This window comes from Globicephala melas, chromosome 10 (genome assembly GCF_963455315.2).
Source record: "Globicephala melas chromosome 10, mGloMel1.2, whole genome shotgun sequence".
NCBI lineage: Eukaryota > Metazoa > Chordata > Mammalia > Artiodactyla > Delphinidae > Globicephala > Globicephala melas.
In genome coordinates this window covers 30017134-30044644 of record NC_083323.1, presented here as the reverse complement: position 1 = coordinate 30044644, position 27511 = coordinate 30017134, and the positions used below count along the sequence as shown (strand labels likewise).

Genomic DNA, 27511 nt, shown 5'->3' with positions numbered 1-27511 from the left:
GGTGCTAAGACCTGGGTTACGGAAGATTTGATAAGAAAGAAAGGAAGACTAGAGCATTGACAGGGAAGGCAAGCTTGCAAGCCTTGGATGGGGAAAGTGTTTCAGTGGTTGGAAGGCATTAAGAGCCACAAAGGGAAGACAAAACAAGAATTAAGAGAAAGTCCTACACAGATTTTTCTATTCTGATATTTTTGCACAGCCTGGGTCCTAATGGGAAGAGTTTTGAATAATGTTGAATCTACAACATAATCAAGCAGTTTTTAAAAGTATATATGATTTTTAAATTTTGAAAAAGATTTAAAATAAAACAGTTTAAAATGCTGAGGTGTTCTGTGTAGTGCCTTTTTCCTGAGAATCCTTATTTTTTTTCAGCTTTTAAATGATTAACATTTATGGATGTGGGTTTAAGATAGAACTCTGTGGCTCTCTTTACTCCCTTTCAAGGTAGTGAGAATTAAAACTTATTTCTGTGTATGTGCACATCACATTGATTCTTTATCCACTTTCCAGGTTTTATTATAGTTTAAATTTTTTTAGGTTTTTAAACATATGTTACTATAAATTAGGTCCAATAATCAGAGTGCCGTGTGCCTCTGAGCGTGTATAGTTCCAAAACCTTACGGAAATGCCCACAGACAGTTTCCATCTTGGTATGTTTAGAATCAAATATCTAATTTTCAGAAACATTTAACAAGATTGAAACTAAACACATTTGTTTAAGGATATTTTAAGTACTCAGCATTCTCAGAGGAATTAATAGTTACATTTACTTGATATGGGATTGTTTATAATGAATTTTCAGAGTTTGCAGAGTAACAAAATGGGTGAAAAAATATCAAATGGTTAAATCAGTGATTCAGTTGTGAAGATGTTTCAAATTTTCACTTTTAGCTTTGAATGAGTCCATTGATCTAGCCATTTAAATCTACTGTAGGAGAGTACCTCCGGTTTAAGCAGCCCTTCCCTGGCTTCTCCTTCCCCTTACTCTTCACCCCCAGACTGCCAACATCTCCTCCCTTTTCCCTCACCTTCCTTTGGCGCCTCGGTTTATTCTCTGATCGGGTGAGTGGCTAGAAATGATAAATAGTGTTGGCAAGAAAATGCTGTGCCAATTCCATCAGGAGATGTGCCTAATAAACAGAGCTGACAGCTAAGTAAATACTGGATGTTTTAATAAATGCTATGTGTTTAATGTCAAGTATTTACGGAGGATCCAGGGAGAAGGGACCATTGAATTGAGTGTTTTCAGTGGTAGAAGGATTCACCTACAAAAACTGTCTTGTTCCTGACCATGATTTAGTCTTTGGAACTAAGACAGAGGCTTCCTCTTGGGCATTCTCTAGTCTTCATCCCTTCCCCGCTTCTAACTCTGCTGCCCCTCCTCCCCTGAAAAAGTGTGTTATCCAATCCCTCCAAAAGGGTTTGGATCAAAATGGGTGAATCTGTGATTCCCTGAAGTCACAGGCTCATTAGGAAAGGATCATCTCACAGATGGCCTCTGCAGGAGCCCTGAGTGCTATTTTCATAAGTTGTTTAGACCTAGTTCTATTTATATCAGTTATGTGGTCTGTGTAGTGTTTGGAAAACATTAGTGGAACCTGCCCGGCCCACCATTATTAGAAACGTGAAGGACTGGAAAAATTAGGCTATTTTTTAAAACTGTTTTTTCATTTCTAAGGATTCCCCATGTGAATAGTTTCCAATCTGGGGGTGGAGGAAAAGGAAAAATGTAGAAAGAAATTTTCCTGCCATATTTTTACCCAGTCTTTGGGACACTAATCATAATGTGGATCATGTAGCAGCAACACCCCCCAAAATTTCCAGGGTAAATGTCCTCAGTGTATTTGCTTTTTTGTTTAAGGATGGCAATGTTAGCTTAGGTATGCAGTTCAGGGCAAAAGCTCTTTTTAGAAAATACCAGATTCAGCCTTTATATTGGTTGATAGGAAATATGCTTGGAGATTCTGTTACTTCTGACAAAACAGCTGGCTACAGCTGTAGAATAATTTATATAGATATGACAGGTCCAGCTGAGAAACTGCCAAATGTAATAGATTGAGGTTTGTTGAAAAATAAGGCAACAAGACACTGCAGGAAACATTCTCTGTTCGCTGGATGACCTTGTTCAAGTCACTTTTTAGAGGACACAGTGGTTTTCTCTCTGGTTACTGATCTTCCATTGCTATTGATAAATATCAATTAAGGTCCATAAATTCCTTCTTGACCTTTTACGCCCCTTTCTAATTTCTCTGTCTTTATTTATTTGTGTTACATCAATTATTTAAAGGCATAAATCCTTAAGACTGAGAGGAGCCTTAGAGAATCTCTACTTTAATACTTGTACTTTAACAGAAGAGAAAACCAGGGCTAAGAATGTTCAGTGACTTGCCCAATGTCACAGAGTTAGTTTGTGGAAGGAGCAGGACTTCTCCCTGAAATGGACCTTTGTCTCGTATAGAAAAGCCCTCCGCACACTGAGACGCTGCCACAATCCAGCTCTGCATCCTCCAGCTCTGTGCTCACTCATGCCCTGCTGCCAGGGAGGCAGACACCAGGAAGAGCACACAGAGCAAACGTGAAAGGAGGGAGGAAGATGAGGAACAAGGCGATTGCTGTTTACCCAGCAGTAACAAGGGCTACCTTTTCTTATCAGCCTTAAAGAAAGAACAAAGGTTTCTTTCAGTGGAAGTTATTTATGGCACTCGGAAGGCTTTGCCAGTTAGAAGGGGATTTCAGAATTGAGTCTCCTTCCCCCTCCTCCCCCTCCCCTGAATTCTAAAACTGGGTTCTATGTGTATGATATGTTAATTCACATGGCTCCAATATGGCTGTGGAGTTGATATAAAGGTGGGAATTTCAGGCCACTGAAACAAAGGTACTAAGAGAAATTTAGATCACACACATAGGGTACACAGCTCTCTCCAGGGAATTTCTGCTAGAATGTAAGGTCCTTGGGAATAGGGACTTTGTTTGCTGCTATATCCCCTGGGCTTAGAATAAGCCCCTGGTACACAGTTAATAAATATTTGTTGAGTGAATGAATTAAAGAAATGGCCTAGGGGTAAGGATACTCATATATACATCCCTAAACAAACCCCAAACACACCCAGAACATGCACTTCTCCCCCACTGCACTCATTTTCCTCTTTCCCTCAACTACTCAGGCAATAATATGATGACAGCGATGATTAAGAGCATGCATTCTTTGGTCACTGAGATGCCTTCAGTTCTTCTGCAGTCATGCTTCTCTGCTTACATTTTAATTAAAAAAAATTATAATTCCTCTACAGTGGAATTGCAGTGACGCCGAATGAAGCAAAGCCCTGCCTTTCATCCATAAGGTCTTACATTTGATCCTCCACTGATGTCCTTTCCTGTGGATCATTGTTCCATGGTTTTCCTAGGAAGCTTATTTTCACTTCTATGTCCAAGAGAAAAATGGAGAAGTGATTGGCTTTCCATTTTAGTTTTGATTAAGAAATGAGTTAATGCTCTGGGGACGTATGATGTGAGTATGAAGTGCAGATACCACCTGGAGCAATTTTGAAAGTAGCCACCAGAGAATATGTTTGCTTCAGCTGACATTTAACAAAGTTCTAGTAAAATAAGAAAGAAACTTTACTTTCATTACTATCACATCAGCATTTGGGTTATTAATTGTGCATATATAGAGCAACACAAAGGTACTTTTCTACTGTGAATTAGAAATAACTTTAAACCTACAAGGACATAGACATTATAGGAATTGCCAGAAGCTAAGAAAGGGTATAAACACTTCTGATTAGTGAGCAAATGAGCTCAGCGATGGGGTGTAGTCCTGGGGTGAGCTGGCAAGCTTAGTTGACTTTCACAGTAGCACCTCTGCCTCTTTACCAGCCTTCTTGAAAATGTAGCATTGGTACCCACAAGTATGTTACAGCATAAATCCTCCACTCTCTTTTGTAGGAGAGTCAGAAAAGCCATCTGAAGTGCCCTTTTGCAGAGTGTTCCTGGCACCAAGGCGCATGGAAACATGTTTTTAGATGCATGAGAAGTTGGGAGTCCTTTTCTAGATCAGTAGAAATAGAAATATAATGTGAGCCCAATACATAATTTAAAATTTTCTAATAGCAACATAAAAAAGTAAAAAGAAACACAGGAAATTCTTTTAATAATGTATTTTATTTAATCTATGATATCCAAAATATTCTCAATATATTCTCATCATAAAAATTATTAATGAGATATTCTGCATTCCTTTTTTCATACTAAGTCTTAGAGATCTGGTGTGCATCTTACACATACAGCAACATCTCATTTTGGACCAGCCACATTTTAAGTGCTCAATAGCACTTGTGGTCCATGGCTACCATATTGGACAGTGCAGGGCTAGATAGTCAAGGCTCAGTATGGCTGATGTAAAATATATAGTTCTTTGACATCAGTACGGAGTTATGATCTCTTTTATTCCACTTGAATTGCACAGCAACTCTGAGAATGGTTTTATAAGTGAAGAAACCAAGTTTAGAGACAGTAAGTGAATTTCCCCAAATCCTGGTGGGGACTTTTTCTTCAGTCATACTGCCTTCTAGTTACCCATGTCCAAGAGAACTGACACATCACCTTAGGGCCTCTTTGGCACGACAGGGGCTCTAGAGAATAAGTGACACTGATACTACTGACAGGTAAAGACCACCATTACATCTGTCAGTTGTTGGAAACTGTAACAAAGGGTAGGTATTAATTGTCAGTAGTCCATGATAACAAACAGTCCCAGTTAGAAAAAGTGGAATGTGGGTTCTGTAAGAGGAAGGAATAATCTGCCAGTGTTTGGGATATATAAGCCTGTGCAGAAAGAAACTGAAATGAACATAATTTCACTTATTTGTAGAACATGTCAGCCACAAAATGACAGATATTGTGTTGGATACACAAATTATCCAGAGCTTACTGATGCTGATCAGTAAATAAATAGTTGTACATAAACTCAGTACATTTCATCACACAGGTATGAACTAGATTCCATGGAAGCACAGAGGAGAAAGTCCTTTGCTTAGAAAAAAGGAGTAGGTATTTGAATTGAATTACTAAGTGAACATGGGGGGGAGAAGGTTTTTTCAGGCAGAGAGAACAGCTAGTAATAATGAAGCTAACACTTATTCAGTGCTTATGTGTTCCAGGCATTGTTCTAAGCTCTTTACAAATATAATCTAATTTTATTCTCAAAGCAGTCCTATAAAACATTTAATTCTAGGTGCAGTAGGAAACAACTGGGCAATTCTCAGTATGATCTCCTTTACAAAAAAAAAAAAAAATCGGTCTGGTTGCTGCGTAGGGACTAGACTGAAAGTGGGCAAGAATGAAAACAAGGAGGCACGTTAGTGTGAGTTTCAATGGTCAAGGCAAGAGATGATGAGTTTTGGATAAGGAGTTTCCAGAAGAATGTCTAGATTTGCTTTTTTGAGCAGGAAAATCTGAAGTCAACAGAGCTACACTGCATAGCTTAATGTAAGGGGGAAGGAAAAGTGGTGGGTAAATTTCAATATTGGCTGACCAAGGTACTTTAATAAATTAGGGGAAGAATCATGTAAATTCTTCTAAGATTTTGAGCTATCACCTGTGTCCTAGAAAAGGAGTCAAAAGCGAATACACTGTTCTTTGATGTTCCCTAAAGCCCATATGAGGAAAAGAATTAAAAAGAAAAACAAAAACATATACACACAAGGACCTACTGTACAGCACAGGGAACTCTATTCAATATTCTGTAATTACCTAAATGGGAAAGGAATTTGAAAAAGAATAGATATGTATATACGTATAACTGAATCACTTTGCTGTACACCTGAAACTAACACAACATTGTAAATCAACAATACTCCAATATAAAATAAAAATTAAAAAAAAGAAAGAAACCACAAAAAAGCATACACTAAATAAACCAAAAACACTTGGATTGTATTTTAAATGGCCACAATAAGTCTGCTGCAGAAATAAAGTATGTAGTTCGGGTTACTGAAGCGTTATATCTCCCAGTCATTTGTTAGCCTACAGCAGTCTTATTTCTGTCACCGTCATTGCACTGAGTTTCTGCAAAGAGGTGTATCAGTTTGGATGCTTCTTATTGAATGTGTCAGCAGATCCGATTTAAATGGGCTCATGAAATTGAAATGTTCAGAGGTAGATTAGTTTTAGGAAAGGCTTGATCTAGTGGACTATCAAGGTGACCAATGACCCAGCTTCTTTTCGGCTTTCTGTCTTGAGATGACCACCAGCAGCTCCCAAGGCCATTTGCTTTCTTGTTCACATCTGGAGCCTCCATGTCCCAGAATTTCCAATAAAATCCTAGAAGTTCAATGAACCTTCTTTATGTGCCCATCTCTGAACCTATCATGGTAGCAGGAAGATGCAGTCCTCTGGAACTAGATCTGAGGTCAACCCCACACGATTCATATGGCTGAGAATCGGTGAAACAAGGGATTGATTTCTCAGAGGAAATTTGGAATTCTCTTCCCAGAAGGTAGAAGAATAAAAACCAGGCAACAAACAGCAAGTGTCCACTAATCCAAATGATGTCTTTTTATCACCATCTTACTTTGCCTCTCTACAATATGTGAGCCCGTCTCCTCTTCTTTGAAAGAATCTCTTTCCTTGATTTAATCACACCCATCATGCCCATTCCTTGCTACCTCTATGACTGTTGTGCTCATTCTTTAGAAGATTATCTTCTGTTTGCCTCTTAAATATTGATATTCCCTCAGGCTCTTTTCTTAGTCTTGCTATCCTACCATCTCCCTGAGTGGCGAGACCTGCCCCAAGACTCAACCATGACTGGTAGGGAGATTCTTGATCTGGGTTCTGGAAACTCTTAAAGGATTCAAGTAAGACTTTAGGAGGTTAATTGTATGCACATATTGTGTATGCATATATACTGGGAAAAACTGATAGCTTTCATTAGTTTTTCAAAAATGGTTCATGAGCAGAAGTTTAAAAACCACTTTTACTTTTGCCATTATCACCCTAAAGTACTGTCTCAGTTCAGACCTCTCTCCACAGCTCTAACTCTACCTTTCCTACTCTGTATCTCCTTCCTGATGTCCAGCAGGCATCTTAGTTCACATCAACACACATTTTTTATTAAAAAATGTTTTAAAGGTATGGGACAGTCACTTACTATTTTAGATTATTCAGGGCTAAGAAATGGTCCCTGCTGTCCAGTGGTTTTTAGTTTAGCAAATCATATTGATTCACTTTAAACTCAATATTCACTTCCTTAAACCTCTTTTCTTGTATTCTCTGTATTAAGGACCACAATTGACCTTTCTGCTCAAATCTGGAAACCCAGGAGCCACTTAAGCACACTGACTCTAGTGGCGACAGTGGGAGATTAGTCTCTCTAGGTTATTCTGTAGGTTGAATATTTCTATTTTACAATAAAATGTAAATTTATATCTGAAACAATCCTATTGTTTTGTAATACAAACCATATAAATAATGTTTGACAAAATATTTCTTGGTCAGTAGGAATAAACCAAAGAGAAGTGATTTTTAAGTGCTGCGGGGTGCGTATTCCACTAAAGGGTACATAAGAATTTTGTTGCAGGGGAGAGGATGTGAGGTTTTTCTATTTATTAAAAAGGGATCATGGATTAAAAATGGAGAAACGCTCCCTTAGAATATCCCTCTACCCCTTAAAGCTCACGTGTAATCTAAAACTTGTCCTTCCTACATTCCAGATCTTTCTTGTTCATTGCTGCTGCTTGAGTCCTGGGTCCCTCTGCAGCATTATTTCCCTGGTCTGCTGTGCTATTTGCAAATAGCACTCTACCCTTTTTCTGGCATCCAATCTCACTCTTTTCCTTCCCCTCTCTCCACGCTACACAGGAATTCAGAAAGATCATTTTTAAAATTCAATTAATTAATTATTTATTTTTGGCTGTGTTGGGTCTTCGTTGTTGCGCCTGGGCTTTCTCTAGTTGAGGCGAGCGGGAGCTTCTCTTGTTGCAGAGCACGGGCTCTAGGCGCGCGGGCTTCGGTAGCTGTTGCTCATGGGCTCTAGAGTGCAGGCTCAGTAGTTGTGGTGCACGGGCTTAGTTGCTCCGCAGCATGTGGGATCTTCCCTGACCAGGGCTCGAACCCACAACCCCTGCATTGGCAGGCAGATTCTTAACTACTGCGCCACAAGGGAAGTCCCAGAAAGATCATTTTAAACCAGAAATCTAATTTGATGTTATGCTGGTTACTCCAGCATAAAATCACTTAGTGGCTTCCCATTCTGTAGAGGAAAATATTCACATTCTTTAGCACATTGGATTACTCTATGAACCTCTTGTAAGCTGGCCTCTCCTCACCTTTCCAGCTTCATGCTCTCTCTTCTTTCCTTCCCCATTTAACATGTATTCTTGAACTTTTGAGGTGCTCTCTTCAAAGGCAGCCATGGCCTCCAAAACTTGTCTCCATTGTTTTGTCTCTACCTACAACAGCATTTCCTCCTTTTTCACATTATCAGTATGAAAAATCAAACACAACATAGTCCTTGCCAGTGGTGATCTAGCAGCAATACGCTCATAGTAGAGAGAATATTATTACCAATTCCCTCATTCAAAGAGGTCCTCCCTGGGCACTCATCTTCTAACTATACAGATGTTTCCTTACTGTTTCTGATCTGCACAATGAGCACAGGACATAGCATTTTTTTTTCTTTCTTTAGAAACAAATTTCTGCATCCCAAAATTTGAAACGGAACTACAGAACATTATCATTTAACTGACATCAGACATTTTTCTCTTCTCATTAATCTTAAACTCTGAAGGATTTACTGAAGTCTCATATCCCTTGATCTGACACTTTAAGAGTTAGGACAGCCACAAAGACTACAGCTGGGAGATAAGATGTAGATTAAAAGAACCATTAACTCACAATGGCATTAGAAAACCGTAAGTGTTGAATTCAATTTGGACGTGGTTCAAAGCACCAAGTAAAGTGGGCGGTAAAGGCTGTAAATAGCTTTTAGTGCCCTGGAACTCAACTTTTTCCCTTGGAGCAGCAACAGAGGAATCACATTGCTAAAAATTAGTTAATTTGTTAGCCACTCTCTCCTTCTTCATGAACCACTACATTTCTGCTGCTTTATTCATAAAGGCCATATGTCTAGCAGTTAGGAGTGCATCCTTGGAACTATATTGATAAATTTGAATTCCTGTTATCTTCACCTCAGTGTAAGATCTCAGGCAGATCTTGAGCACGGGCTCAAGGCGCGCGGGCTTTAGTAGTTGTGGCACGCAGGCTCAGTAGTTGTGGCGCACGGGCTTAGTTGCTCCGTGGCATGTGGGATCTTCCTGGGCCAGGGCTCGAACCCATGTCCCCTGTACTGGCAGGTGGATTCTTAATCACTGTGCCACCAGGGAAGTCCTGCAAAATGTGAATTAAATTGGGTTTTATGAATGATTTTTTCTTATGCTGATCTCAGCTTTTGTTAGTACATGCATACCTCGTTCTATTGCACTCCGCTTTATTGCACTTTGCAGATATTGCGTTTTTTACAAATTGGTTTGTGGCAACCTGCCTTGAGCAAGTCTATCAGTGCCATTTTTCCAACAGCATTTGCCCACTTCGTGTCTCTGTATCGCATTTTGGTGATTCTTGCAATATTTCAAACTTTTCCATTATTATGATATTTGTTATGATAATCTGTGATCAGTGATCTTTGATGTTATTATTGTAGTTGTTTTGGGGCGTCATGAACTGCGCCCATATACAGCGGCAAACTTAATCAATAAATGTGTGTTTCAAGTACTCCACCAACCAGGCCATTTCTCATCTCTCTCCCTCTCTTCAGGCCTTCCTAACCCCTGAGACACAACAATAGTAAAATTAGGCCAATTAATAACCCTACAATGTCTCTGAAGGGTTCAAGTGAAAAGAAGAGTTGCACATCTCTCACTTTAAATCAAAAGTTAGAAATGATTAAACTTAGTGAGGATGGTATGTCAAAAGCAAGCTCAGACAGGCTGAAAGCTAGGCCTCTCGTACCAAAGAGTTAGCCAAGTTGTGAATGCAAAGAAAAAGTTCTTGAAGGAAATTAAAAGTGCTACTCCAGTGAACACATGAATGATAAAAAAGCAAAACAGCCTTATTGCTGATATGGAGAAAGTTTTAGTCGTCTGGATAGAAGAGCGAACCAGCCACAACATTCCCTTAAGCCAAAGCCTAATCCACAGCAACACCCTAACTCTCTTCAGTTCTATGGAGGCGGAGAGAGGTAACAAGCTGAAGAGGAAAAGTTTGAAGCTAGCAGAGGTTGCTTCACGAGGTTTCAGGAAAGAAGCCAACTCCATAACATCAAAATGCAAGGTGAAGCAGCAAGTGCTGATGTAGAAGCTGCAGCAAGTTATCCGGAAGATCTAGCTAAGATCACTAATGAAGGTGGCTTCACTAAACAGCAGATTTTCAATGTAGACAAAATAACATTCTATTGATAGAAGTTACCATCTAGGACTTTCACAGCTAGAGAGGAGAAGTCAATGACTGCCTTCAAAGCTTTAAAGTACAGACTGACTCTCTTGTTAGGGGCTAATATAGCTGGTGACTTTAAGTTGAAGCGAATGCTCATTTACCATTCCAAAAATCCTAAGGTCCTTAAGAATTATGCTAAATCTACTTTACCTGTATTCTATAAATGGAACAACAAAGCTTGGATGATAGCATAGCTGTTTACAACATGGTTGACTGAATATTTTAAGCTCACTGTTGAGACCTAGTACTCAGAAAATAAAGATTCCTTTCAAAATGTTACTGCTCATTGACCATGCAGTTCATCACCCAAGAGCTCTCATGGAGAAGCATAATGGGATTAACATTGTTTTCATGGCTGCTAACACAACATTCATTCTGCAGCTCATAGATCAAGCAGTAATTTCGACTTTCAAGTCTTATTATTTAAGAAATACATTTCATAAGGCTGTGGCTTCCATAGATAGTGATTCCTCCAATGGATCTGGGCAAAGTAAGTTGGAAACCTTCTTAAAAGGATTCACTATCTTTTCACCTATCCTATTCTGTTCACCTATTACCAATCTATTACAGATGCCATTAAGAACATTTGTGATTCACAGGAAAGGCCAAATATCAACATTAACAGGAGTTTGGAAGAAGTTGGTTCCAATCCTCATGGGTGACTTTGAGGGATTCAAGACTTCAGTGGAGGAAGGAACTGCAGATGTGGACATAGCAAGAGAACTAGAATTAGAAGTGAAGCCTGAAGATGTGACTGAATTGCTGCAATCTCGTGATAAAACTTTAACAGATGAGGAGTTGTTTCTTATGAATGAGCAAAGAAAATGGTTTCTTGAGATGGAATCTGCTCCTGGTGAATATGTGTGAAGATTGTTGAAATGACAACACAGAATTAAGAATATTGCTTAAACTTAGTTGATAAAGCAGCAGCAGCGTTTGAGAGGATAGACTCCAATTTTGAAAGATGATCTACTGTGGGTAAAATGTTATCAAACAGCATTGCATACTATAGAGAAATCGTGCATGTAAGGAAGTCTCATTCAATTCTGCAAACATCATTTGTTATCGTATTTTAAGACGTCGTCACAGCTACCCTAACCTTCAACAACCTCCACCCTGATGATCAGCAGCCATCAACACTGAGGCAAGACCCTCCACCAGCAAAAAGATTATGGCTCACTGAAGGCTCAGGTGATTGTTAGCATTTTTCAGCACTAAAGTATTTTTAAATTAAAGTATGTACATTGTTTTTTAGACATAATGCCATTGCACACTTAAGAGATTATAGTATAGTTTAAAAGTAACTTTTATAGGCACTGGGAAACCAAAAAATTCATGTAACTTGCTTTACTGTGATGTTTGCTTTATTGCAATGGTCTGGAACTGAACCTGCAATATCTCTGAGGTATGCCTGTGTAAAACAGGGAGGGATTAGGTAGAATTCCAAGTAGAATGTAGAACAAGGTAGGAGCACAAGAATGAAAGTGTAAGTGGAGTGTAGGGTAATGTAAACTTAGCATGTTACAAACTGAACTCTACTTTTCCCTAAATCCTTCCTTCTTGCTAGGGAAAGACATCATCTTTCATCTACTCACCTAAGGTGCAAACCTGGGAATTATCCTAGACACTTTCATTGAATATCTACATCCAATCAGACACCTAACGATGATTCTACTCTGAAACTGCCTGGAAGTCAGTCCTTTTGTCTCTTTGCTCACAGCTATTGACCTAGGTCAGGCCCACATCAACTCTTGTCTACATATATTTTTTTTCTCTGCCACCAACACTCCTCAACTCTTACCCAGTCTCCCAAATGTTGGCAGCTGAGACTTTCCAAATAGAAATTGGATTATGTCACTTTCTTGAGGTCCTTAGTGACTCCCTGGGCTAGTAGGAAAATGAACAACTCTTCAGCTAAAGGCCTCACCTGGTATGCCTCTTCCTTCCCCCTCCAGTTATTAAATCTACAATAAGCCATGATGATGAGTCATGCGTCACCACTCCCTCTGACTAGAATGTAGTCCCCATCCTTTCCACGGCTTCATGCACCACTCTCTCTTGATCAACAGTTTGTCTGACTATAGGATTCCACGTTGGACATTTCCCCCTTAAAACTTTGAAGGCACTGCTCCAGAGTCTTCTCCCTTTTAGAGATACAGTTGAGAAGTCTAATGCCATTTTGATTTCTGATTCTTTGTATATGACCTGATTTTTTTCCCTCCTCTCTTTCTGAAAGCTTTTAAGGTCTTTATCCCTAGTGATCCAAAGTGTTACAGTGATATATCCTTGTGTGGGTCTTTTTCATTCATTTTGCTGGAGATAAATGGTGGATGTTTTCAATCAAGACACTCATTTCCTTTAGATATGAGGAATTTTCTTTTATGATTTCTCTGCTAATTTCTTCCCCTCCATTTTCTTTCTTCCTTTTTTTTTTTAGCATCTGTTTTGGAGTATAATTGCTTTACAGTGGTGTGTTAGTATCTGCTGTATAACAAAGTGAATCAGCTATACATATACATACATCCTCATACCTCCTCCCTCTTGCGTCTCCCTCCCACCCTCCCTTATCCCACCCCTCTAGGTGGACATAAAGCACCGAGCTGATCTCCCTGTGCTATGGGGCTGTTTACACTAGCTATCTATTTTACATTTGGTAGTATATGTAAGTCCATGCCACTGCCTCATTTAGTCCCAGCTTACCCTTCTGCCTCCCCATGTCCTCAAGTCCATTCTCTATGTCTGTGTCTTTTCTTCTGTCCTGCCCCTAGGTTCTACAGAAGAACCTTTTTTTTTTTTTTTTTTTAGATTCCATATATATATGTTAGCGTATGGTATTTGTTTTTCTCTTTCTGGCTTACTTCACTCTGTATGACAGTCTCTAGGTCCATCCACCTTACTACAAATAACTCATTTTCGTTTCTTTCTATGGCTGAGTAATATTCCATAGTATATAGGTGCCACAGCTTCTTTATCCATTCATTTGTCGATGGACACTTAGGTTGCTTCCATGTCCTGGGTATTGTAAATAGAGCTGCAGTGAACATTGTGGTACATGACTCTTTTTGAATTATGGTTTTCTCAGGGTATATGCCCAGTAGTGGGATTGCTGGGTCGTATGGTAGTTCTATTTTTAGTTTTTTTTTTTTTTGCAGTACGCGGGTCTCTCACTGTTGTGGCCTCTCCCATTGCGGAGCACAGGCTCCGGACGCGCAGGCCCAGCAGCCATGGCTCATGGGCCCAGCTGCTCCACGGCACGTGGGATCTTCCCGGACTGGGGCACGAACCCATGTCCCCTGCATCGGCAGGAGGACTCTCAACCACTGCGCCACCAGGGAAGCCCTATTTTTAGTTTTTTAAGGAACCTCCACATAGTATGCATATAGTGGCTGTATCAATTTACATTCCCACCAACAGTGCAAGAGGGTTCCTCCTTTTCTCCACACCCTCTCCAGCAGTTATTGTTTGTAGATTTTTTGATGATGGCCATCTGACCGGTGTGAGGTGATACCTCATTGCAGTTTTGATTTGCATTTCTCTAATGATTAGTGATGTTGAGCATCCTTTCATGTGTTTGTTGGCCATCTGTATATCTTCTTTGGAGAAATGTCTATTTAGGTCTTCTGCCCATTTTTGGATTGGGTTGTCTGTTTTTTTGATATTGAGCTGCATGAGCTGCTTGTAAATTTTGGAGATTAACCCTTTGTCAGTTGCTTTGTTAGCAAATATTTTCTCCCATTCTGAGGGTTGTCTTTTTGTCTTATTTATGGTTTGCTTTGCTGTGCAAAAGCTTTTATGTTTCATTAGGTTTCATTTGTTTATTTTTGTTTTTATTTCCATTTCTCTAGGAGGTGGGTCAAAAAGGATCTTGCTGTGATTTATGTCATAGAGTGTTCTGCCTATGTTTTCCTCTGAGAGTTTTATAGTGTCTGGCCTTACATTTAGGTCTTTAATCCATTTTGAGTTTATTTTTGTGCATGGTGTTAGGGAGTGTTCTAATTTCATTCTTTTACATGTAGCTGTCCAGTTTTCCCAGCACCACTTATTGAAGAGGATGTCTTTTCTCCATTGTATATTCTTGCCTCCTTTATCAAAGACAAGGTGGCCATATGTGTGTGGGTTTATCAATGGGCTTTCTATCCTGTTCCACTTATCTATATTTTTATTTTTGTGCCAGTACCACACTGCCTCGATTATTGTAGCTTTGTAGTATAGTCTGAAGTCAGGGAGCCGGATTTCTCCAGCTCCATTTTTCTTTCTCAAGATTGCTTTGGCTATTTGGAGTCTTTTGTGTTTCCATACAAATTGTGAAATTTTTTGTTCTACTTCTGTGAAAAATGCCATAAGTAGTTTGATAGGGATTGCACTGAAACTGTAGATTGCTTTGGGTAGTAAAGTCATTTTCACAATGTTGATTCTTCCAATCCAAGAACATGGTATATCTCTCCATCTGTTTGCATCATCTTTAGTTTCTTTCATCAGTGTCTTACAGTTTTCTGCATAGGGGTCTTTTGTATCCTTAGGTAGGTTTATTCCTTGGTATTTATTCTTTTTGTTGAAATGGTAAATGGGAGTGTATCCTTACTTTCTCTTTCAGATTTTTCATCATTAGTGAATAGGAATGCAAGAGATTTCTGTGCACTAATTTTGTACCTACTACTTTACCAAATTCATTGATTAGCTCTAGTAGTTTTCTGGTAGCATCTTTAGGATTCTCTATGTATAGTATCATGTCATCAGCAAACAGTGACAGTTATACTTCATCTTTTCCAATTTGTATTCCTTTTATTTCTTTTTATTCTCTGATTTCTGTGGCTAAAACTTCCAAAACTACGTTGAATAATAGTGGTGAGAGTGGACAACCTTGTCTTTTTCCTGATCTTAGTGGAAATGGTTTCAGTTTTTCATCATTGAGAACAATGTTGGCTGTGGGTTTGTCATATATGGCCATTATTGTTGAGGTAAGTTCCCTCTATGCCTGCTTTCTGGAGGGTTTTTATCATAAATCGGTGTTGAATTTTGTCAAAAGCTTTTTCAGCATCTACTGAGACAATCATATGCTTTTTCTCCTTCAATTTATTAATATGGTTTATCACATTGATTGATTTGTGTATATTGAAGAATGCTTGCATTCCTGGGATAAACCCCACTTGATCATGGTGTATGATCCTTTCAATGTGCTGCTGGATTCTGTTTGCTAGTATTTTGTTGACGATTTTTGCATGTATGTTAATCAGTGATATTGGCCTGTAGTTTTCTTTTTGTGTGGCATCTTTGTCTGGTTTTGGTATCAGAGTGATGGTGGCCTCATAGAATGAGTTTGGCAGTGTTCCTCCCTCTCCTATATTTTGCAAGAGTTTGAGAAGAATAGGTGTTAGCTCTTCTCTAAATGTTTGAAAGAATTCACCTGTGAATCCATCTGGTCCTGGGCTTTTGTTTGTTGGAAGATTTTTAATAACAGTGTCAATTTCAGTGCTTGTGATTGGTCTGTTTATATTTTCTATTTCTTCCTGGTTCAGTCTCAGAAGGTTGTGCTTTTCTAAGAATTTTTCCATTTCTTCCAGGTTGTCCATTTTATTGGCATATAGTTGCTTGTAGTAATCTCTCATGATCCTTTGTATTTCTGCCGTGTCAGTTGTTACCTCTCCTTTTTCATTTCTAATTCTGTTGATATGAGTCTTCTCCCTTTTTTTCTTGATGAGTCAGGATAATGGTTTATCAATTTTGTTTATCTTCTTAAAGAACCAGCTTTTAGCTTTATTGATCATTGCTACTGTTTACTTCATTTCTTTTTCATTTATTTCTGATCTGATCTTTATGATTTCTTTCCTTCTGCTAACTTTGGGTTTCTTTTTGTTGTTGTTCTTCTTTCTCTAATTGCTTTAGGTATAGTTTAGGTTGTTTATTTGAGGTATTTCTTGTTTTTTGACGTAGGATTGTATTGCTATAAACTTCCCTCTTAGAACTGCTTTTGTTGCATCCCATAGGTTTTGGGTCGTCGTGTTTTCATTGTCATTTGTTTCTAGGTATTTTTTATTTCCTCTTTGATTTCTTCAGTGATCTCTTGGTTATTTAGTAGTGTATTGTTTAGTCTCCATGTGTTTGTATGTTTTACACATTTTTTCCTGTAATTGATATCTAGTCTCATAGTGTTGTGGTCAGAAAAGATACTTGATATGATTTCAATTTTCTTAAATTTACCAAGGCTTGAATTGTGACTAAAGATACGATCTATCCTGGAGAATGCTCCATGAGCACTTGAGAAGAAAGTGTAACCTGCTTGTTTTGGATGGAATGTCCTATAAATATCAATTAAGTCCATCTTGCTTAATGTATTTTTTAAAGCTTGTGCTTGTTTATTTATTTTCATTTTGGATGATATGTCCATTGGTGAAAGTGGGGTGGTTAAAGTTCCCTACTATGATTGTGTTACTGTCGATTTCTCCTTTTATGGCTGTTAGCATTTGCCTTACATATTGAGGTGCTCCTATGTTGGGTGCATAAATATTTACAATTGTTATATCTTCTTGGATTTATCCCTTGATCATTACATAGTGTCCTTCTTTTTCTCTTGTAATAGTGTTTATTTTAAAGTCTACTTTGTCTGATATGAGAATTGCTACTCCAGCTTTCTTTTGATTTCTATTTGTATGGAATATCTTTTTCCATCCCCTCACTTTCAGTCTGTGTGTGTCCCTAGGTCTGATATGGGTCTCTTGTAGACAGCATATGTATGGGTCTTGTTTTTGTATCCATTCAGCTAGTCTATGTCTTTTGGTTGGAGCATTTAATCCATTTATATTTAAGGTAGTTATCCATAGTGTGTTCTTATTACCACTTTCTTAATTGTTTTTGGTTTGTTATTGTAAATCTGTTCCTTCTCTTATGTTTCTTGCCTACAAAAGTTCCTTTAGCATTTGTTGTGGAGCTGGTTTGGTGGTGCTGAATTCTCTTAGCTTTTGTTTGTCTATAAAACTTTTAATATCTCCATTGAATCTGAATGAGATCCTTGCTGGGTAGAGTAATCTTGGCTGTAGGTTTTTCCCTTTTATCACTTTAAATATGTTCTGCCACTCCTGTCTGCCACACATAAAACCAGAAACAAATTAGATGCAGAAAGGAAACCCCAGTCTACAGTTGCTCCCAAACTCCAAGACCTCAATTTTGGGATGATTCGTTGTCTATTCAGGTATTCCACAGATGCATGGTACAACAAGTTGATTTTGGAGATTTAAGCCACTGCTTCGGAGGCTGCTGGGAGAGATTTCCCTTTCTCTTCTTTGCTCGCACAGCTCCTGGGATTCAGCTTTGGATTTGGCCCTGCCTCTGTGTGTAGGTCGCCTGAGGGCATCTTTGGGGAAGTCTGAGGTCTTCTGCCAGCGTTCAGCAGGTGTTCTGTAGGAGTTGTTCCACATGTAGACGTAGTTTTGATGTATGTGTGGGGAGGAAGGTGATCTCCCCTTCTTACTCCTCTGCCATCTTGAAGGTGCCCCCCTGTGCCCCCCCCTCTGTTTTCTGCAGTCATTTTTTTCTTGAACTCCTACTCTTTGGATGTCAGATTCCCTGGATTGCTATCCTAATCTTGTCCTTATTTTCCTATTTCCCTGCTCTTTGGTATTTATTTTCTAGATTTCCTCAAAGTATCTTCCAAACCACTATTGACTTTAAAATATTTTTACATTATATTTTTAATTTCCAAGAGTGGTTTATAATTCTCTTCATGCTTCATTAAAAAAATCCATCTGCTTTCAATTTATGAGTGGAATATCTCTCTGAGAATATTAAGACTAGTTTTATTTGTTATTATTTATTTTAGTTTTTCCTCACGTTCACTGCATTATCTCTGTTTCCTCCAGGTCCTTTTTTTTTTTTTTTCTATTTGTCTACTTTGGTTTCTGTGTTCTAGGTTAGATGTTTTGAGCCTTGAATGTATAGTCCTATCTTAGAGTGAAGTAGTATAAAGAGCTGATTAGAGGCTCTGTGACTATGTGTTTGTTGGTGTGTGTGTTTTGGGAGAGGGTTGTGTTTGTTAAGTGGGGAGCTTTGCTGCAGGATGATTGGACCTGTCCAATATCAGTGTCCTTAGGTATTTTTTTTTCTCTTTGCAGAGAGGAATACTCCAGTCTTATATTCTGGAGACAAAATATGATACCCTGGCAGTACAATCCTGGCTGCCAGCAAACTGGTAGGTGATAAAAGGAAGGGGGTTAGAGAATCTCATCTTTCCTAATATGAAATTTCCCTGGATTCCCTTGGGTTCTGTACGATGCGTCATCCACACTCTCAGCTTACTGATTCCTGAGTGGTAATTGATACCTCCTTTCCTGAGCTTTTCTGGGGTTTGACCTACTCATTACTACTTTCCTGCAAAAGCACTTCTACTTACACTTTCCTTTGATCTGCAGTGTCAGCTAACTCATATCTATTCTCACTCCATTTTCCAAAATTTTGCTGATAAGCCTTAACTACTGTCTTCACTTCCTTCTCTTTGTCCTTGTGTTTTTATGTTTTTAACTTAAAAAAAAATTTCTTTACTGTCATTCTATATGGGTTTGGGTGGTGATGGTGATAAGTACATGTATTCAACTTGCAATGTTCCATCAACTGTTTACTGGCTTCTATTGTAGGCCATGGTCAAGTCTGATGTAGGCCTGATGATGCAGTTAGAATGTACATAATTGTGGTCCATCAAGAATTTCTTGTATGATAAATGGGTAGACTCATGGGTGATGATACAGTCCCTTCTGCATCCTAAAAGTCTAAGAACCTGGGGTTTTGGCTCCTCTGGCCCTGCAATTTCTTCCTACCAAGCACAGTGAACTTTAGAACTTAAGAAATAAGCGATGCATTTGAAGCAGCCTCTACTAGTCTGTCCCCTTGATTTTGTTCATATCATTGCACTGCTAGTTGGAAGTTCTGGTAGCTGACCAAAGGGAAGGCAGCCTTAAACTAAGTCTCCATTATCTTCATTATTAGCTTTTCGTCTCTGACCTAATTTAACCTCCAATACCTAGGAAAAAGAATTGGCTGCATTATTTTTTTGTTCCCTTTCTGTCTTGGTATGTTCTCTTCCAAAACTTCTAATATTTGTCAGATTTATTACTTTTCATGTATTTTCTCTGTCCACCAGAGTGTAATCTCCTTGAGGGCAGGACTAATTCACATTCAATGTTGTTCCCAGAGACATTCTTGGCACATAAAGATGTTCAGTATTTATTTGTTAAATGAATGACTATGGAGATTAATGAAACATCAGATGAAATATATAAAATTAGCTCAGTTATTCTGGTCATCTGCAAAGACTTACAGAAAAATCAATATTTATGGTTCTTATTAGGAAAGCAAGTAATCCTCAAAGATTAAACAGCCTTTTTTTTTTTTTTTTTTTTTTTTTTGCAGTACGCAGGCCTCTCACTGCTGTGGCCTCTCCCATTGCAGAGCACAGGCTCCGGACGCGCAGGCCCAGCGGCCATGGCTCACGGGCCCAGCCGCTCCGCGGCATGTGGGATCTTCCCGGACCTGGGCACGAACCCATGTCCCCTGCATCGGCAGGCGGACTCCCAATCACGGCGCCACCAGGGAAGCCCTAAACAGCCTTTTTTGATTCCTTACATTAAGAATTAAAGTCTCCATTTCTATTTTTTGGCAGCATACTGTTTCTATGTCTGTGTTAAAATTTATTTTATTCTGCTTGGTGTTACAGTTGGCTAGTCATCTGCTTTTATAAGATTATAAGCTACTTGAGGGCAGAGGTCGTACCAATGGTCTCTGCCTTCTCATAGCACAAGGAACAATGAACAGATGCAATGAGCTTAATTCATGTTTGCAGCATTCCACTGAACTGCCTTGAATGTGTCACGCATGCAAAGGTGGTATATGTGCTGATGAGAGTGTGAGGCTATCAGTGAAGAAGGGAAGAAAATTAGCAGAGATTTTCTGTTTACTCTGAATCACTTTTCTATGGGAAATTGATCAACTAAAGTTTTAACTTACAGAGCAGACTCATATACTATATATTCCACTCTATTCCTTACCTTATCTTCCACAAAGAACCTTCTTGATGGCTCCAAATTACAAAGGTTTGACACATAAGTCACTGATATATCAATATGCCCTATAAAAATTAATAGATGGTCCCCACCAAAGCAGTCAATAATTTGAATAATTTTATGATTATTATCCTATTACATATTCTAAGATTTACACAGAATTAATTTTATTTATTTTAGGACAATACCAGGGGAAAATCCCACTCTTCTTCCCACTTTCTTCTTAAAAGAAAGGAAGACATGTGTGAAGATATTCGTGCTGATTCCTTGAAAATGCTGAATGCCAAGGAAAATGTACTGACTCCAGAGTGAAGAGATGATCATCTGCAATGATCAGTCCATGAGTCCAAAAACTCAGCCAAGTGGGTGGCATGATTCAACGTTCAAGTATAGTGTAGCCCACTCCATGTGGCATAAACACAGAGTCTAGTGCATGGACAGTTGTTTCTGGAACAATGTTATTAAGTTTCTTCAAACATTTAGAAAGTGTATTTATTTTAATCACTGTAATCATAACAGGAATGTGTGTAGATGCTTAAAATAATACAAATGCTACCTATATGATACAAGTCACTGAGCAGTGAAAATGGTTTCCCAGCTGCAAATAGCCAGGGTAACAAATATATTTCATGTTGAAAATCTGGGTCATTTTATACCAAGGAACAATTTAATGGTGACAGTAAAAAAATTAAATTTTAAATATAAGGTCTAAGGTTTAATCCGATTTCTGAAAATAGTTTATAGCACTATCTTTAAAGTGTGAGTATGTGTGTGCATGTGGGTGTGTATAAATATAAATATAAATTTTGGATCAGGGTATAAGCTGCTCTGAAAAAGCATTAAATAGGAACAAATATTAGTAGTCTGAGGATAATTCATAAATTGAATACTTAAATTTAAAGGCTCCTGAAAGTTGTAATTACTAAAGATATAGGACAATCCAGGTCAAGACTCTGTGGGGAAGTAAGTAAGCCCCTGGGCTAGGAGTAGAGCAAGTGAAAGCACCAGAGTGCCATGGTCTCAAGGCCACGAAGGTCATTCAGGTGCTAGACTAAGCATGTGTGCTCTCACCTGTGAAACTTTTCCTACTTTCTCGAGGGTGTGTTCCGTCCTGTACCTAACCATGGCTTGTTAAATGGTGCACAGTGCCTGGATCCTCCCCTAACTTCTTGTATATGCTCTCCTCAGTTGTGTTTTCGATGTCTGCTTAGTTACCTGACCCAAATCATGATTGCTTGCTTTATTTGGTGGGTTTACTTTGGATTATACTTTAAGCCCATGAAATCTTTAGTGATGACTCAAGAGGACAGGTTAATTCCTTCCCTGGGTGGTCCAAAGATTGCAGAATTTTTTATTTTGTCATTGAGGATAAAAGGGGTAATTTGAATAAACATGGAATAAGGACAGAGTTATATTCTCTGGGGAAATTTTAGCCAGATAAAATGCAATACTTCTTTTCGAGTTACTTAAATTTTCAGTTATATGGAATTTGATTTCTTCTAGGGCTCTGATTATTGAGCTGTGAAAATTGATGAAAATAAGGTTGTTTTATAACTTTCAGTTTCCTAACAGTGAAAAACAATGGAATATTCTGCCTTCATATTCCTGACACTTCCCAGGATTGGCCTCCTTTCTTGCTTTCCATGATAATTCATGTTCTTAATCTCCCTATCCCACTCTTCCCTGTCTCTTTTAGGATCCTACTGCCCTCCAAATCTGGTCATTACCCATGGTTCCATTCCCTGTTCTTTCTCTTTGGTTTGTTACCCTTGCTCTCCTTATCCTCCTTTAGCTTCTACCATCACCCCACTAGTGATGGCTCAAATTTATATTTCCAACTCCTCCATAATTCCAGGCACTTATTTCCACTGCCTGTTGAATATCCTTATGTCTATATCCATCTGTATTTAAAATTCAGCATTTCTTTACAAACTCAACATTGTCTCGCTAAAATAGTCACTACCTTTTCCAGTCATCTTTGACCACACTCTCTCCTTTAGCCCTTCTATCTAAGTAGTTTCCACTAATTTTCATCTCCATAGTGATTCATATATGTCTTCTAATTTTTTTTGTTGTTGTTGTTCGCGGGCCTCTCACTGTTGTGGCCTCTCCCGTTGCGGAGCACAGGCTCCGGACGCGCAGGCTAAGCGGCCATGGCTCACGGGCCCAGCCGCTCTGCGGCATGTGGGATCCTCCTGGACCGGGGCACGAACCTGTGTCCCCTGCATCGGCAGGCGGACTCTCAACCACCGTGCCACCAGGGAAGCCCAATGTCTTCTAATTTTTAAAATCATCGTTGTCCTCATTTACTATTTGGTCACTAGTAGTCCAGTGCATATAGGGCACACATGATAAATGCTTGCTCCTTTACCATTATTTATCACCTTCATTGCCTATTACCTGGATTATTCTAGTAGAATTTTAACTGACCTTCCTGCTACCATTCTTTTGCTCCTCTAATTTACACTATATATAGCTGCCAGATTACTCTTCTTCTTTTTGTTTTGTTTTTGCTTTTGGCCTTGCTGCACAGCTTGTGGCATCTTAGTTCCCTGGCCAGGTACTGAACCCAGGCCCTTGGCAGTGAGAGCGCAGAGTTCGAACCACTGGAGCACCAGGGAATTCCCCAGATTACTCTTCTTAATGCACAGGTCTGACCAATTGCTATTACCCAATTATACCAAAGCAGGCAAGGCTTTAACCAAATGTGATCCTACCTTTCGGCTAAAATTCCAAAGTACTTTTAAAATACATTTTTAAAGGCAATTTAAAAATTTTTCCTTCAATTTTTTTGATATAAATGATGATAAATAGATGAGTGGACCATATCTTACAATTAGAGCCAAACTCCTAGTGCCCACAGATTGCAAAACCAGTTAACTCTCCTTCTAGAATTAAATCTTAACAAGGCTTCTTTCTTTCTGGGCATACCATGGATATCATTTATACTGGGTAAGAATGCAAGTTGTTAATTACTGAATGGACTTAAGCATTTTAACAGTCTAGATAATCAATTTTTATTCAGATGGTATTACTTTGCTAGAGTTACTAGCAACAAAAACAACAGTAACGTGATTAAATCAAACAAAATACATCACTGAGTTTTTGGTAAAAAAACTTGTTTTGCTAATAGCTTTTTTTTTTCTCTTACAGAAGTAATGCTTATTGTAAAAGTTCTAATAATACAGAAGTGTAGAAAGTAAAATGTGAAAGTTTCCTTTCTTCAACCTCACAGCCCACAGTTAATAATTGGACTTATATCTGTTAACATTTTTTTTCTATGTACATACAAGCATTTGAAATAAGCATTTATATTATTTCTGTTACAGAACTAGGAACACCCTAGTAAACATACTGCCTGTGCTCCACCCACATCTCTTTGGAGCCTGTTTACCAGTTCTGGCCATCCTCTTGCCCTGTGTGTTTGCTGGAGGCTGACCTTGGGCTACTGGAGGGGCTTTGTGGCACACAGGGATGGAAGTGCTTGGGATTTGATGACCCACTAGATCAGGGTGTAGCCAAGGACTGACCGGTGAGTGAATAATTTACCTCCAGAGCTCCTTCTGGTATCAGACTGAGGTTGAGCCTTTGCCTAAAATAACACCCTATTTACCCATTCCAGGACTTGCTTGCTCTACTCTCTGTAAGTTTCTGCTGGAGCCCTTCCTTAATATGTCATTTGTGTGTAAATCCTTGTGTCAGGCACTGCTGTTGAGAACCCAGCCTAAGACAATCAGATACATCAAACCAATCTTTCTCCTTTGTCAATCATGAGTTTTAAGCACTTTTTCTTTCAGTAATCTTTCCTAGGCTCTCTGTTAAATGTCTTCATGTAGTTTATGTACTCACTTTCAAATGGGAAAAAAATGCTACTGACCTAGCATTGTTTTCCTTTGTTTTTAGAAAAGCGGTGAGAAAACTGCAAATGTGCATCAGCATTCCCTCTCACACATTAACTAAATACTGAGCCAGGAACAGGGGTAAAGTAAACAGAGAACTGAACAAAACTGACCTATGTGAGGGAGAATTTGTGACTCTGTCTCCATGTGCTTCTCTAACCAAATGATCTTAAGCCTTATGTGGGGCAATGAAATTTCATGCTCAGAAATGAGGTTAAAGACTTCTTAAGACCCTTAACATTTAAAAAAGAGATTTTAACTTATGATAATTAAGACAACATCAAACCTAATGTATAGTCTTGTAACTGTTTCGTTCTCTGACTTTTACTAGAGAAACCACTAAACAAACAAAACCACTTCTTGTCAAGGTCCTTCAACTGCTTGCAATCCAGGAGGAGGCAAGTTTATAAAATAAGGCAGCTAAAAAAACAACACATGGTAGCCTATAATCAGATTCACATGGTCCACGTTGAAGACATTTAGAGAAGCCCATAACTATTCTGTAGAGAAGTTATCAGGAAAAGCTTTACTAAAAAGTTGACATTGGAATTGAGCCTTGAAAGTTGTAGCACTTAGGTAATGAAAGGTCACGCATTCCAAGTAGAAGTTCATGGATAAGTGCTAAGCTTAGAATGAGCATACTTGGTGTGCTTTGAGGAGAGAAGAGAGCATTAAGGGAAACTCTGACCACAGCAGAAGGTATAGACTCAGGAATCATGTTCAAATGGGGTTTTATATAGTTGGATAGGCAAGGTGAGGTCAGATAATGGAAAATCTCAAATGCTGGGCTGAGGAGTTTCGACTTGATTAGAAAGGCCACAATGACGGAGTATAGATTTTTAAGCAAGTAAATGGCATGATATTAGAGGTTTTATAAAGATTAACTTAGCTTTGGTATATCAGAGAGTTTATTGTAGGGTTTAGTATATCAGAATGTTTATTACTAAAAATTTGTTGGAGACTGCAATTTTGTATGAAGATAAAGGCCTAGATTTGAAGAAATGACAAGGTAGGGATAAACGCTAGAGACCATAAAAAAAGATGCCAGAACTTGGTAACTGACTATTAGGGGTGGGGTATAGAAAAGATTAGAAGATGAGTCTAAGGTTCAAGCTTTTGAGTACTTTGGGAAAATGTGTGTGTGTGGGGGGGCGGGGCGGAGAATGGAGCTGCACATAAAGAAAGCTTATTCAGGTGGGAGTGTGCCCTAATTTGATTTTTAGACACTTGGGGTTAAAGCAGAGTGTTCTGGCAGAAGTGTCCTGTTGGCATTTTATTTCCTGGAAATAAATATGAAACTAAAGCTTGACTGAAAAATTAGTGTTGGAGATATAAAATCTGTGTTCAGTAGGGTAAAGATGAGAATTTAAGCTTTGGATAGAATTGGATACATTCCTAACAATGGGAATACATAGAGAAAATAGCTGAAGATGGAAAACTGAGGCCTATTAACCGCCCACTTAAGTTCTGCTTAGAGATATCATTACATCTGAATGGTCATTGGAGGTTATATGCTAACTTAGCAAAAGACATAGCCTATTTTGTTAGTTTAACACTCCATGAAGCCAGGAAATATAACCTCCTTCTCCACAGTTCCCTCGTTCTGTTTTGGCTCTTTAGAATTCCCTCATTCCTCCTTTGGGGAATATGGACTAGGGAAGGCAGAGGGGAGAAGGGTAGGGGACATCTGTATTTACTCCTTCTCCCACGTCATCGTCATACTCTGTTCTCTACACTCTTGGATCTGGAATGAATTCCCATTGTAGTCGTATATTAAGAACTGAGGTCCCTCTATATTGGGTTAATACGTGACTTCAGTGCACATGCTCACCAACTTTTGTTTTTTGCTTTTTGTTTTTTTAATCTGATGACTGAAGATAGTGCCCCTGCTTCTGCTTCACAGGGACCTAGTAAAGATTAAGTAGAAAAACTCGGGAGCACCCAGGGGATGCATATCTATGGATATTTCACAGTATACTCAGTTTATTGTCTTTAGTTCCAGTAAAAATAGCCTATTGGGGATAAGTTCAAAGTCTATGGAATCTGGTGTTAATACAACGTGAATCAATGTTTCAAAGGAATATGCTTTTGAAAACCTCTCTAGAACTCAGATGTTTTATGAATATGGTAATGATAATAAAGCTAATAATTATAAATAATAATTCTGTGTTAAAAATGTATCTCCGGGATATGGGAACATACGTATATGTATAACTGATTCACTTTGTTATAAAGCAGAAACTAACACATCATTGTAAAGTAATTATACTCCAATAAAGATGTAAAAAGAAAAAAAAATGAAAAAGAATATAAGTGAGAAGTTCCTTAAGAGCCTGTTCTAAAAAAAAAAAAAAAAATTGTATCTCCGGGACTTCTCTGGTGGCGTAGTGGTTAAGAATCCGCCTGCCAATTCAGGGAACACTGGTTCGATCCCTGGTGCAGGAAGATCCCACATGCTGCGGAGCAACTAAGCCCGTGCACCACAACTACTGAGCCTGAGCTCTAGAGCCCGCAAGTCACAATTACTGAAGCCCGCACACCTAGAGCCTGTGCTCCACAGCAAGAGAAGCCACCGCAGTGAGCAGCTCACACACCGCAACGAAGAGTAGGCCCCGCTTGCTGCAACTAGAGAAAGCCCACGTGCAGCAATGAAGACCCAACACAGCCAAAAATAAATAAATAAATTTTAAAAAAAGTATCTCCTTGAAGATGCAATTGTTCCCATGTTATTCCCCTGAATTTTAATTAGAACATGCCACTTCTTTAAATTGGATAGAGGCAATAGTGTGATAAGACAACATGTATCTAAACTGTCTTCATTTCACACTTTTTTGGTTACAACCACTATGTCATTGACTTTCTTCTGTTCTTGTTCCAAACCAGATTGATTTTCAAGAGAGAAAATTCCCACTTAGCTCTTGGACCCAAAGAGAAACTGACAACCGATCAGACTCCTGTTGCAACTTCCATTGTAATTTCAACACAACCCTCTGAGAAAGGTTTTACCATATGTGAGGATACAGTGACCCAAAGGGAAATTTCAAAAAATTAGACCACTCTGATATAACAAGCTTT

General features: G+C 38.7%; 1 long non-coding RNA gene across 2 annotated transcripts in view; it reads left to right on the top strand.

The window, feature by feature from the left end:
- The window catches only part of LOC132598004 (uncharacterized), a 70976-nt gene extending 44299 nt beyond the window's left edge, over window positions 1-26677 (top strand). Inside the window, exons 3-4 of one of the 2 annotated variants that reach the window (XR_009565604.2) lie at window positions 18597-18673; window positions 20718-26677. This is a non-coding gene — a long non-coding RNA (uncharacterized lncRNA). Of the gene's footprint in view, window positions 1-18596; window positions 18674-19887; window positions 20687-20717 lie in introns of those variants that run through there. The other variant, XR_009565606.1, reaches the window with a different exon arrangement.
- Window positions 26678-27511: the final 834 nt, after the last annotated feature.